Below are 11,659 nucleotides of genomic sequence, written 5' to 3' on the forward strand. Positions count from 1 at the left end.
CTCTGCTTGAATTCGGATTGGAAAGTAAATACCTCGTGAGGCTGGAAGTTACTCATTTCATTTGTTTCCCAGTTTTCTGTGTGACAGGCCAGATTTTCCCGTTTTACTCAGACTTACCACAAAGGCGCCAGGGGTGGGTGATTCAAACCAGGCGCCCAGCCCCAGCAGAATTCCTGCTGGAGCAGACAGGCGGGATAAGAAGTAGAAAACCAGATACGCAGAATTCTCTGCAAGAATCAGAACACAAGTGAAACAGCAACACCTCGTGATTTTGCTGAATTAACCGACTAAGAAGTAACATTTCAGGTGGAATGTTCATATTTATCCGATGTCGAGGTGAGGAAATAGAATTCAGCACTTAGGAGAATCAGAATTTCATGACAGTGATTTGTGAAGGGGATTAATTTACATGAAAACAGTTAAATGGCGATTTAATAAATTAATCAATGAAACTGTGCTGTTCTCCTCTTTGTTTGTCAATAAATAGCAAATATCCGTTTCTGCCAGTGCCATACAACACGAGATAAAACAAAAACATATTTCGATTGATGCACTTATCACCAACCTTCAGCAAAATGATTCCCCTTCGAAATGAATTACATTCGTAAAACAGGGAAGCAGCTCATTGTAATGAAAGAAAATTCTGGCGAAAAATCAAAACTGGACCTTCTTTATTTCCATTCCAATTAGTGACTCGCACCCGATTTGTTCCTACGCTGACACATACCCCAAGTACCTTACCACTGCGATCAGATAGCCCCCTCCAGTGAGTGCCCAACAATCGGGACAACTCCACTGTGACAGCTACATCCAGAAATACATTGCCTCCGTTTTCTGCGTTGGTCTCCATGTCACCAGCAGGCAGTTTTCCAGGAAAGTCAATACAAGTTGGTACCTCAAGGAACCTCTAGATTCATGGGCGCACCGTAGCACAGTGGGTAGCACAGTTGATTCACAGCACCAGGATTCCAGGTTTGAGTCCCAGTTTGGGTCACTGTCTGTGTGGAGTCTGCACGTTCTCCCTGTGTCTGCGTGGATTTGTTTCGGGCGTTCCGGTTTCCTCCCACAACTCCCGAAAGACGGGCTGTTGTGTGGATTGGATATTTTCCCTCGGTGTGCCAAAACAGGGGACAGAATGTGGCGACTCGGGGCTTTTCACAGTCACGTCATTGCAGTGTTCAAACTTGTGACAATAAAGATTATTATTATTCTCATTGTCGCAATGTTGCAAAAAGTCAACTTTAAATCGGATCAACAAAATGTATACCAAAGCCCCACCCTCTGCATAACTGTCAGTATGCTACGTTATAATACACAGAGTAAAGCACGGGGGCCGCTCGCACACACGTCTGCTCGTCTACAAACACTTACCAGGAACACCGATAGCGGCAAGGGTAATGTGTATTTTCAGGATTGTGTCGGTCGGAAAATGCATTTTCTGCATGAAATGATCTATCCCTTTGTACCAGAGAAAATGTCTGTGTTGAACACTGATTATATACTTTCCCAGGTCGGATCATTTATACACCGTGGAATCCCGCGGGGGAGTAGAATGTTGCAACATTTATTTTCTGTTTGGAGAAACCGAAATGACATCATAGAACATCGAACATAGAACATTACAACGCAGTGCAGGACCTTCGGCCCTCGATGTTGCGCCGACCTGTGAAACCACTCTAAAGCCCATCTACACTATTCCCTTATCGTCCATATGTCTATCCAATGACCATTTGAATGCCCTTAGTGTTGGTGAGTCCACTACTGTTGCAGGCAGGGCATTCAACGCCCTTACTACTCTCTGAGTAAAGAACCTACCTCTGACATCTGTCTTATATCTATCTCCCCTCAATTTAAAGCTATGTCCCCTCGTGTTAGACATCACCATCCGAGGAAAAAGTCTCTCAATGTCCACCCTATCCAATCCTCTGATCATCTTGTGTGCCTCAATTAAGTCACCTCTTAACCTTCTTCTCTCTGTCGAAAACAGCCAAATTAGGGTTAATCATATCGAGTCTGTTTTGTGACATAATCTATTTATCTCAAAACTTGTCTTGGAAAGCAACAACGATTGGATCATTTCAATCGCTGCCATTTTCTATTCAAAATCGCAAGCTATATCCTCCCGGTAATGAGATGGTTCTATAAAACACCACCATTCCAACGCGCAGACCTCCATATTTTTTCAGGGACATCCTTCACGAGACTATAATACATCACCTCAAGCTCACGCACCATGCTTCGTGAACATCGCATTTTACGGAAATGCCAGAGACTAACAAAATAATCCCATGCGGACGCTCGTCAAGTCCAGCACATCACGGCCGCCAAACCAGAGTAATTTATCATATCCCCACAACGCAGCGCGTTTGCGAACGCCCATAGCATCCAGAACATCAAACATTTAAAGCCGGAGAACGGTGGATTTCTGGGGTGCACTGTCTGAAATGGTGGAAGAGGAAGAATTATGCTTCGCATGTTCAGGTAGACTTGTGGTCCTGCATACCAAGAGCTGGAACCGTGGAAGTAGGCTGAGTAGAACCGCCTCTGCCAGTGAAAAGATGTTGGGGTAAATGGGTTCCTGATGAGTCTTGGCCTTCCGGTGCTGATTTTTGTTCCCGACCAAGTGCTACAAAGTGGCACATTCCAGACCCAAGGGCAATGTGCTTAGGGTCGTTCTAAAGCATGGACCCAGAGTCACAATTGGAAGCCTGGCTTGCTCCGACCTCGAACCCAAAATACACCTTGTGACGGGAATCGTGTACACTCTCTCTTACCGTATGGCTCACATTGAATTGACGCATTTAATCATATGTATCACAATTGTACTGAAGCACTTTAAAGTGCAACACGATCTATGTGGGCAAATTAGGTGTCATTGCATGTCTTATGTTCTATTTTGGTACAAGAACAACTCAGATTGCAAGGTAATCTATGTAGAAAACATGAATGTCATTGGACTTTGGGCAATGACATTTTAATGTGTTTTTCGAGTTTTGTGAATTAGCATATAATTTGTCAATTAATAAAACAGCCCTTAAACCAGTCCATGTGCCTGTATTCCTCACGTTTGTCTTAGAAATTGGCAGGGAGCAAACATTGTGCAGGAAGAGAATTCAGATTTCGATTGGTGGGAGCAGAAAGCGAAAAGGTTCTTGTTGATCATTGCCGTGGGTCATTCCCCGGATGTGCCTTAATGCGTGTAAAATTATTTGGTTGGAGGAGGTGAAAGAAACACGGATAGTCTGATAATGCTTCCTCCAATGAATGTATTAAGCCGCTCACAAATACCATGGACAGAAAGGTTATGCACTCTTTAACGTACAATCCAATTGGTCCTGAGCCATCTGTAGTGCCAAGTTTCAATCAGGTATCATTCTCTCCATTTACGGATCTCCGATAGACCCCGATCCAGCAGAGCAAGAGTTAACAGTTTTGTCTCTGCTTCCAAACACCTCAATAGTCTGGCTTTCCCATTTATCCTTCAAAACTTTCCCAACCCCTACAATCTTCATTGATCAGGAAATACCTTCAATCCCTTTAACCCCCTATCATTCTACCATTGTCAGTCACTGAAACTGCACCCACCGAGGTAACATCCTCAAATCCCTACAACCCTCAATATCGGTTGAACACGCCCAGTCGCTTATTGTCTCTCAATCTCTGGAAATCTATCCAGTCCTACCACGATAGCATAGTCTGCAACGTTTTCCGCCCTCAACCGCCACCCAGCTCAGGGGGAGAGGGGGTGTTGGTGATAAATTCTAAATCATAGAATCAGAAAATTTACAGCGTAGGGGAATGTCATGCGGACCATCATGTCAGCACCGACTCCAGAATGAGCCATTCAACCAGTCATGTCTCTCTACATTCGCCAATAATGATTTGATTAATTAATGCTTTCTCTTGGTCCCTCTCCCCAATACTGATAGCAAGTATTAACTTCCATATCCCCCACCCACGTTACCACTGCCTTATTCAGGACTCCTTCATTCAACACTGACCGGTTCCCCTTGAGGAATTATTACTTTCCCCATCTAAATGGAGAGAAATCTCAACGTGCTTCAGTGCAGAGGGATCTGGGTGTCCTCGTGAACGATTCTCAGAACAGTATGTACAGCAGATAACAATGAGGCAAATGGATTTATGGACCTTATAGCTAATGGGATGGAGCACAAAGTAGTGACGTGGTACTGGAAAATGTACAATGCGTTGATGAAACCGCATCTGGAGAAATGTGTAAAGTTTTGGCATCCCATATTTGAGGAGGGATGTAATTGCTTCAGAGGGGCAGGTGAGAGGAGACTCACTGGACTCTAGAGGTAAAGAGTTTGTCTTGTGAAGTAAGATTGAGCAGTTGAGGCCTAGACTCTGTTGAGATTAGAGGAATGAGAGGTGGTCTAACGGAGATATATAAGATGATGAAATGAATTAATAAAGTTGAGTGGAGTGGATGCTTCCTCTTGTGAGATATTCTAGGACGAGAGGTCAGTTTTAGGATGAGCGGTTCACTAACCCAGAGTGCAGTGCATGCCGGGACTTTGAGTAAATTCAAGGAGGATATATGTTTCTATTTGGTAATGGGTTGCGGGGTTATGGAGAATGGGCTGGTGTTAAGGCAGAGTGGAGATCAGCCACCATGGTATCGAATGGCAGAGCATGTTCGAAGATTTGAAAAGTCTCTTGTTGGAACGAGCTCTTGTGAAATTATGCTGTGGAGAATCCGGCGTTGAATTGGGGGTGGACACAGTAAGAACTTTTACAACACCATGTTACAGTCCAACAGGTTTGTTTCGAATCACTAGCTTTCGGAGCGCAGATCCTTCATCAGGTGAATGAAGAGGTGGGTTCCACAAACAGACATATGGACAAATTCAATGATGCAAGATGATACTTTGAATGCGAGTCTTTGCAGGTAAATAAGTCTTTACAGGTCCAGACGGTGCGTCGGGGGAGAGGCATAATCACAGGATAAAGAGGTGTGAATTGTCTGAAGCCAGTGCTGTTGGTAGGATTTCGGAAGCCCAGGCCAGATAGTAGGGGGTAAATGTAACTCCAAGCTCCCTGTTGGGGCCGTACTCTTGCCCACAGCAGAACTCGGCTGTCAGTTTCTGCTTGGCGTTGTCACGTATCCTAAAGGAAGTTATGGAGAACGCTCTCCCAAAGATCAGAGGCTGAATGTCCTTGACTGCAGAAATGTTCCACGATTGGAAGGGAACATTCCTGTCTTGCTTAATGTCCGTTCGTCCGTTGTCGCAGCGTATGCTTGGTCTCGCCAATCTATGACGCCGGCGGACATCATTTCCAGCACCGTATGATGCAGAGGACATTGGCCGAGTCATAAAAGTATGTACCGCATACCTTGATGGATGGTGTTCTCATGCGTAATGGAGGTACCAATTTCGATGATCTGGCAGGTATTACAGAGATTGCCATAGCAGGGTTCTGTGGCGTTGTGGTCGCTGTACTCCTGAAGGCTGGGGAGTTTGCTTCAAACAATGGTCTGTTTGAGGTTGTGCGGTTGTTTGAAGGCAAGGGGTTGTGGGGATGGCCTTGGCAAAATGTTCATCTTCGGCGATGACGCATTGAAGGCTGTGAAGAAGATGTCGTAGTTTCTCCGCTCCGGGGACGTACTGGACGACGAATGGTGCTCTGTCGGTTGCGTCCCGTGTTTGTCTTCTGACGAGGTCGCTGCGGTTTTTTGCATTGGCACGTTGGAACTGTGGATCGATGAGTTGAACGCCTTATCCCATTCTTACAAGGGCGTCTTTCGGTGTTTGTAGATGCCGGTTTTGTTCCTCCTCGCCTCAGCAGATCCTGTGTACACGGAGGGCTTGTCCATAGGGGATAGCTTCTTTGATGTGGTTTGGGTGGAAGTTGTAGAAGTGGAGCATCGTGAGGTTATCCGTGGGCTTGCGGTAAAGCAAAGTGCTGAGGCCACCGTCCTTGATGGAGGTTAGTGTGTCCAAGAAGGCAACCAATTCTGGAGAGTAATCCATGGTTAGTCTGGTGGTGGCATGGAACGTATTTATGCCATTCTGAGGGCAACTAAAAACATATCTGTGATCAATCGCCTTCCAACTGATGGTGTGTGTCTCTGCTGTGGAAAGGCGTTGCTGCTTTACGAATACGGTTGCCCATTGTTAGGTTCGTGTGTCAATGGTTGGTGTTTACAGCACTGCTGCTTTTCATCTGTCCAAAGATGAGCATCAAAATACCAGAGGGCAGGTAATTGGCGAGTGGCAATGAGATAATTCTGAACTTATTTTCTTCCCTACATGGAAAAAGCTTGCTGAACGCCGGTTTGCTCAGCACGGGGAAGGTGGGAGCACAGTGGTATTGTCTCTTGCTAGACAACTAATCCAAAGACCCAGGTTCATACTGTGAGGATCCGAGTTCCAATTGCAACACTGTAAATGGGATTTGAGTTCAGTTGACAAACCGTAATGTATTTATTAAAAAATCACTTCCTTTGAGGAAGGAACTCTGCCGTCCATACCTGACCTGGCCAACATGTCACTCCAAATCGACAGAGATGTGGTTGGCTCCTTAATCGCCTCAGAAATGGATGAGCAAACCATTGAGTTCAAGGACAATCAGCGATGTGCAGTAAATGTTTAGCCAGCGACCGTCACCGATATCCCATGCTTGCAATCAAAATTGGTCAAATGGTCATAAAGATTTGGATTATTTAGTACAAATGTGGGGACTTTACAAGTCATATCTCGATAAGTGGACAGGTATTCGTGGATAATTTGACAGTGACTATAAATTGATAGGAATCCGGGGATATGGGAAAGACAGGAATCGCAGGACGTCATGATGTTCCTTTGGAGAGCCGGGGACGAGTCCAAACGGTTTATTTTAGCGCCCTCATTATAATTTGATTCTGTAAATAGTTGAAAAGTTCTCAGCGAAAGTAAAAAAGAGTTTCCCTTGTTCCGGATCCCAACTGCACGCAGCCAAGAATATTAGTAAGCACGTAGACTCTGAATGGCTGTTTCAAATAAAGGGGTAAGTCCATTAATGCAGCCGTCACTTCTCCTCTGGTTTCCTTAATTATATTAAAAGCGGCTGCCCACAGGACTCAATAAAGTATTGATAGGCTACAGATCTCACTACCTCTGCCAGTAGGAGCGTGTGTGCAACAAAATGTATATTTTACTGAGTGTGATAACTCTCTTTGACGGTAAGAGATAATAAAACAACATGTTGTTCAGATTGCTTTTCTATTCTTGTCTTTCATTTTAACACAGTACGAAGTCTTACAACACCAGGTTGAAGTCCGACATGTTTGTTTCGATGTCACTAGCTTTCGGGGACTGCTCCTTCCTCAGGTGAATGAAGAGGTATGTTCCAGAAACATATATATAGACAGATTCAAAGATGCCAGACAATGCTTGGAATGCGACCATTAGCAGGTGATTAAATCTTTACAGATCCAGAGATGTGGTAACCCCAGGTTAAAGATGTGTGAATTTTGTCAAGCCAGGACAGCTGGTAGGATTTCGCAGGCCAAATGGTGGGGATGAATGTAATGCGACATGAATCCCAGGTCTCGGTTGAGGCCGCACTCATGTGGGAACTTGGCTATAAGTTTCTGCTCGGTGATTCTGCGTTGTCGCGCGTCCTGAAGGCCACCTTGGACTTCAGGACTCCTGGCTCTTTTAGACAGGCAATTCTCGAAAAAGACTTAAAATGAAAGAGTGTTTAATGAAATGAAAATGAAATGAAAATTGCTTATTGTCACGAGTGGGCTTCAATTAAGTTATTGTGAAAAGCCCCTCGTCGCCACATTCAGGCGCCTGTTCGGGGACGCCGGAACGGCGCGGAAGTTGTTTGGCAAAGGGGAGGTTTCGCTTTTGTAAAGAACAGTTTTGAAGCAAGCGTGCCTTGAGTCAGAATGTTGAGTCATTGAGAGTCAGGAAGTGACTGTCCCAAACCCAACTGGGAATAACCAGTCTCCAGGAAAGGGACTCGGTGGGCGGAGTATCGGAGTGAAGCGCCGAAGAGCAGCACAGCTCTGAACTCGCCCTGAATCCAGAGGCGGAGCTGCTGATATGCTGTCCGGATTCAGAGAGTGGCGCAGGGCAAAGGAAGCAGCGGTTTCTTCTGGAGGAGAGGCACAGCATAAGAAGAGGAAATACGGGCAACACGGATCGAGAGGAGCAACACCGAAGGGGGAATGAGGTCACTACATGCGACATTGCTCACAGCCCGGGTAGCTCAGTCGGTAGAGCATCAGGCTTTTAATCTGAGGGTCCAGGGTTCAAGTCCCTGTTCGAGCGATCATTTTAAATCCCGAGGATCGACGCTGGCCTGAACTCATCGAGTTAATCCACTGGGAAAGAAGCCCATCGGCCCATTGTGCCTCTGCTGCCCCTCAAACCCCTGTCTGTTCCAATCCCAGTTTCCAGCCAAGGACCGTCGCCTTTGCATTCCACGGTGTTCAAGGTTTCATCTATTCTCCTTTGTGTGAATAATGCCATCATTACAAGGAGAAATCTCTGCCCATCGCTTTAAGATTGATCCCTGAAATATTTGCGTTATGCTGATTTATTATTATTTTTTTGCTGATTATGAGCTTTTAGGCGAGTTGAATCTGAAATCTGACAGAATTGCTAATTTGCAAGTGCAGTTGGGGAGGGTTTAAACTAATGTGGCAGGGGGATGGGAACCGATGTAGGAAGTCAGTGGGGACGGAATCAAAAGGCAGGAAGTGAGAGTGTGTAAAGCAAGACCGGAGAAAGCAGGGCAGAGAGCAGGGAAAGTCGACATTAAACTGCATTTATTTCAATGTAAGGGGCCTGACGGGCAAAGCGGATGAACTCAGGGCATGGATGGGCACATGGGACTGGGATATTATAGCTATGACTGAAACATGGCTAAGGGAGGTGCAGGACTGGCAGCTCAATGTTCTGGGGTTCAGACGCTATAGAAAGGATAGAACAGGAGGTAAGAGAGGAGGGGGAGTGGCGTTTTTGATTAGGGAGCACATCTCGGCAGTACTTACAGGGGATAAATCCGAGGGTTCGCCAACTGAGTCTGTATGGGTGGAACTGAAAAATAAGAAGGGAGAGATCACCTTGACAGGACTGTACTACAGGCTCCCAAATAGTCAGCGGGAAATTGAGGAGCAAATATGTAAGGAGATTACAGATAGCTGCAAGAAAAATAGGGTGGTAATAGTAGGGGACTTAAACTCTCCCAACATTGACTGGGACCGCCATAGCATTAGGGGCTTGGATGGAGGGAAACTTGTTGAGTGTATTCAGGAGGAATTTCTCATTCAGTATATGGATGGACCGACTAGAGAGTGGGCAAAACTTGACCTCGTCTTGGGACATAAGGAAGGGCAAGTGACAGAAGTGTTAGTGAGGGATCACTTTGGGACAAGTGACCATAGCTCCATTAGTTTTAAGACAGCTATGGAGAATGATAGGTCTGGCCCAAGAGTTAAAATTCTTAATTGGGGCAAGGCCAATTTTGATGGTATCAGACAGGAACTTTCAGAGGTAGATTGGGAGAGACTTTTGGCAGGCAAAGGGACGGCTTGTAAATGGGAGGCTTTTAAAAATGTGTTAAACAGGGTTCAGGGTAAGCACATTCCCATTAGAGTGAAGGGCAAGGATGGTAGAAGTAGGGAACCCTGGATGACTCGAGATATTGAGACTCTGGTCAAAAAAAAGAAGGAGGCATATGACGTACATAAACAACTGGGATCAAGTGGATCCCTTGAAGAGTATAGAGATTGTCGAAATAGTGTTAAGAGGGAAATCAGGAGGGCAAAAAGGGGACATGAAATTACTTTGGCAAATAATGCGAAGGAGAATCCAAAGAGCTTCTACAGATACATAAAGGGAAAAAGAGTAACTAGGGACAGAGTAGGGCCGCGTAAGGATCAACAAGGGCATCTATGTGCAGAGCCTCAAGAGTTGGGTGAGATCCTGAATGAATATTTCTCATTGGTATTCACGGTGGAGAAAGGCATGGATGTTAGGAAACTAAGGGAAATAAATAGAGATGTCTTGAGAAGTGTGCATATTACAGAGGAGGAGGTGCTGGAAGTCTTAAAGCGCATCAAGGTAGATAAATCCCCAGGACCTGATGAAATGTATCCCAGGATGTTGTGGGAGGCTAGGGAGGAAATTGCAGGTCCCCTGTCAGAGATATTTGAATCATCGGCAGCCACAGGTGAGGTGCCTGACGATTGGAGAGTAGCGAATGTTGTGCCCTTGTTGAAGAAGGGCAGCAGTGAAAAGCCTGGGAACTACAGACCGGTGAGCCTAACGTCTGTAGTAGGTAAGTTGCTCGAAGGTATTCTTAGATACAGGATCTACAAGCATTTAGAGAGGCAAGGACTGATTCGGGGCAGTCAGCATGGCTTTGTGCGTGGAAAATCATGTCTCACAAATTTGATTGAGTTTATTGAGGGGGTGACCAAGAAGGTAGATGAGGGCAGTGCAGTAGACGTTGTCTACATGGACTTTAGCAAAGCCTTTGACAAGGTACCGCATGGTAGGTTGTTGCAGAAGGTTAAAGCTCACGGGATCCAGGTTGATGTTGCCAATTGGATTCAAAATTGGCTGGACGACAGAAGACAGAGAGTGGTTGTAGAGGGTTGTTTTTCAAACTGGAGGCCTGTGACCAGTGGTGTGCCTCAGGGATCGGTGATGGGTCCACTGTTATTTGTGATTTATATTAATGATTTGGATGAGAAGTTAGGAGGCATGGTTAGTAAGTTTGCAGATGATACCAAGATTGGTGGCACAGTGGATAGTGAAGAAGGTTATCTAGGATTGCAACGGGATCTTGATCAATTAGGCCAGTGGGCCGACGAATGGCAGATGGAGTTTAATTTTGATAAATGTGAGGTGATGCATTTTGGCAGATCAAATCAGGCCAGGACCTACTCAGTTAATGGTATGGCGTTGGGGAGAGTTACAGAACAAAGAGATCTCGGAGTACAGGGTCATAGCTCCTTGAAGGTGGAGTCGCAGGTGGACAGGGTGGTGAAGAAGGCATTCAGCATGCTTGGTTTCATTGGTCAGAACATTGAATACAGGAGTTGGGACGTCTTGTTGAAGTTGTACAAGACATTGGTACACCCCCACTTGGGATGTTGTGTGCAGTTCAATCGTTAGAGCGTGGTGCTGATAACGCCAAGGTCGCGGGTTTGATCCTCGTACGGGTCCACAAAACAACTCTGTCGCGAAGTGATCTGCTTACCTCATATGTTTAGAGGCAAACTGACGTGTGCTACTGTCGCGGCATTATTACTGACCTTAGGCAGCGCAGGCTCCCTTTTATCTGCTTGACTCCTCTTGGATAATATTTGCCATTTTTTCATTCTTTTACATTTCTGCGCCACAAACGTGTCGGTAACATGTTTCCAAAGTTTCCTAGTCTACAGCGGTGACAACTCACGTCATTATGAACAATGTCTTACCTCCAATTACTGCAATTTTCAGGCAAATCTGCTCCAGGCAACGTTGGAAATAGCCACGCAACATGTCAGACGAGCCCACCATTCAGGACTGGAGTGAATTTGGAAACGGCATGGTCACTCCAGCCAACAGTACATGCATGGCGGGTTAGCTCAGGTGGTTTGAGCGTGGTGTTAATAACGCCAAGGTCGCGGGATCAATCCCCGTACTGGCCA

The 11,659-nt window shown here is 45.6% G+C and overlaps 2 non-coding genes across 2 annotated transcripts; both read left to right on the plus strand.

Moving 5' to 3' along the window:
• Window positions 1-8,212: 8,212 nt before the first annotated feature.
• On the plus strand, window positions 8,213-8,285 carry trnak-uuu (transfer RNA lysine (anticodon UUU)). The gene has a single exon. It is a non-coding gene; the product is annotated as a tRNA-Lys (tRNA).
• A 3,300-nt stretch (window positions 8,286-11,585) lies between these two features.
• On the plus strand, window positions 11,586-11,659 carry trnai-aau (transfer RNA isoleucine (anticodon AAU)). The gene has a single exon. It is a non-coding gene; the product is annotated as a tRNA-Ile (tRNA).

This window comes from Scyliorhinus torazame, chromosome 4 (genome assembly GCF_047496885.1).
Source record: "Scyliorhinus torazame isolate Kashiwa2021f chromosome 4, sScyTor2.1, whole genome shotgun sequence".
Lineage (NCBI taxonomy): Eukaryota > Metazoa > Chordata > Chondrichthyes > Carcharhiniformes > Scyliorhinidae > Scyliorhinus > Scyliorhinus torazame.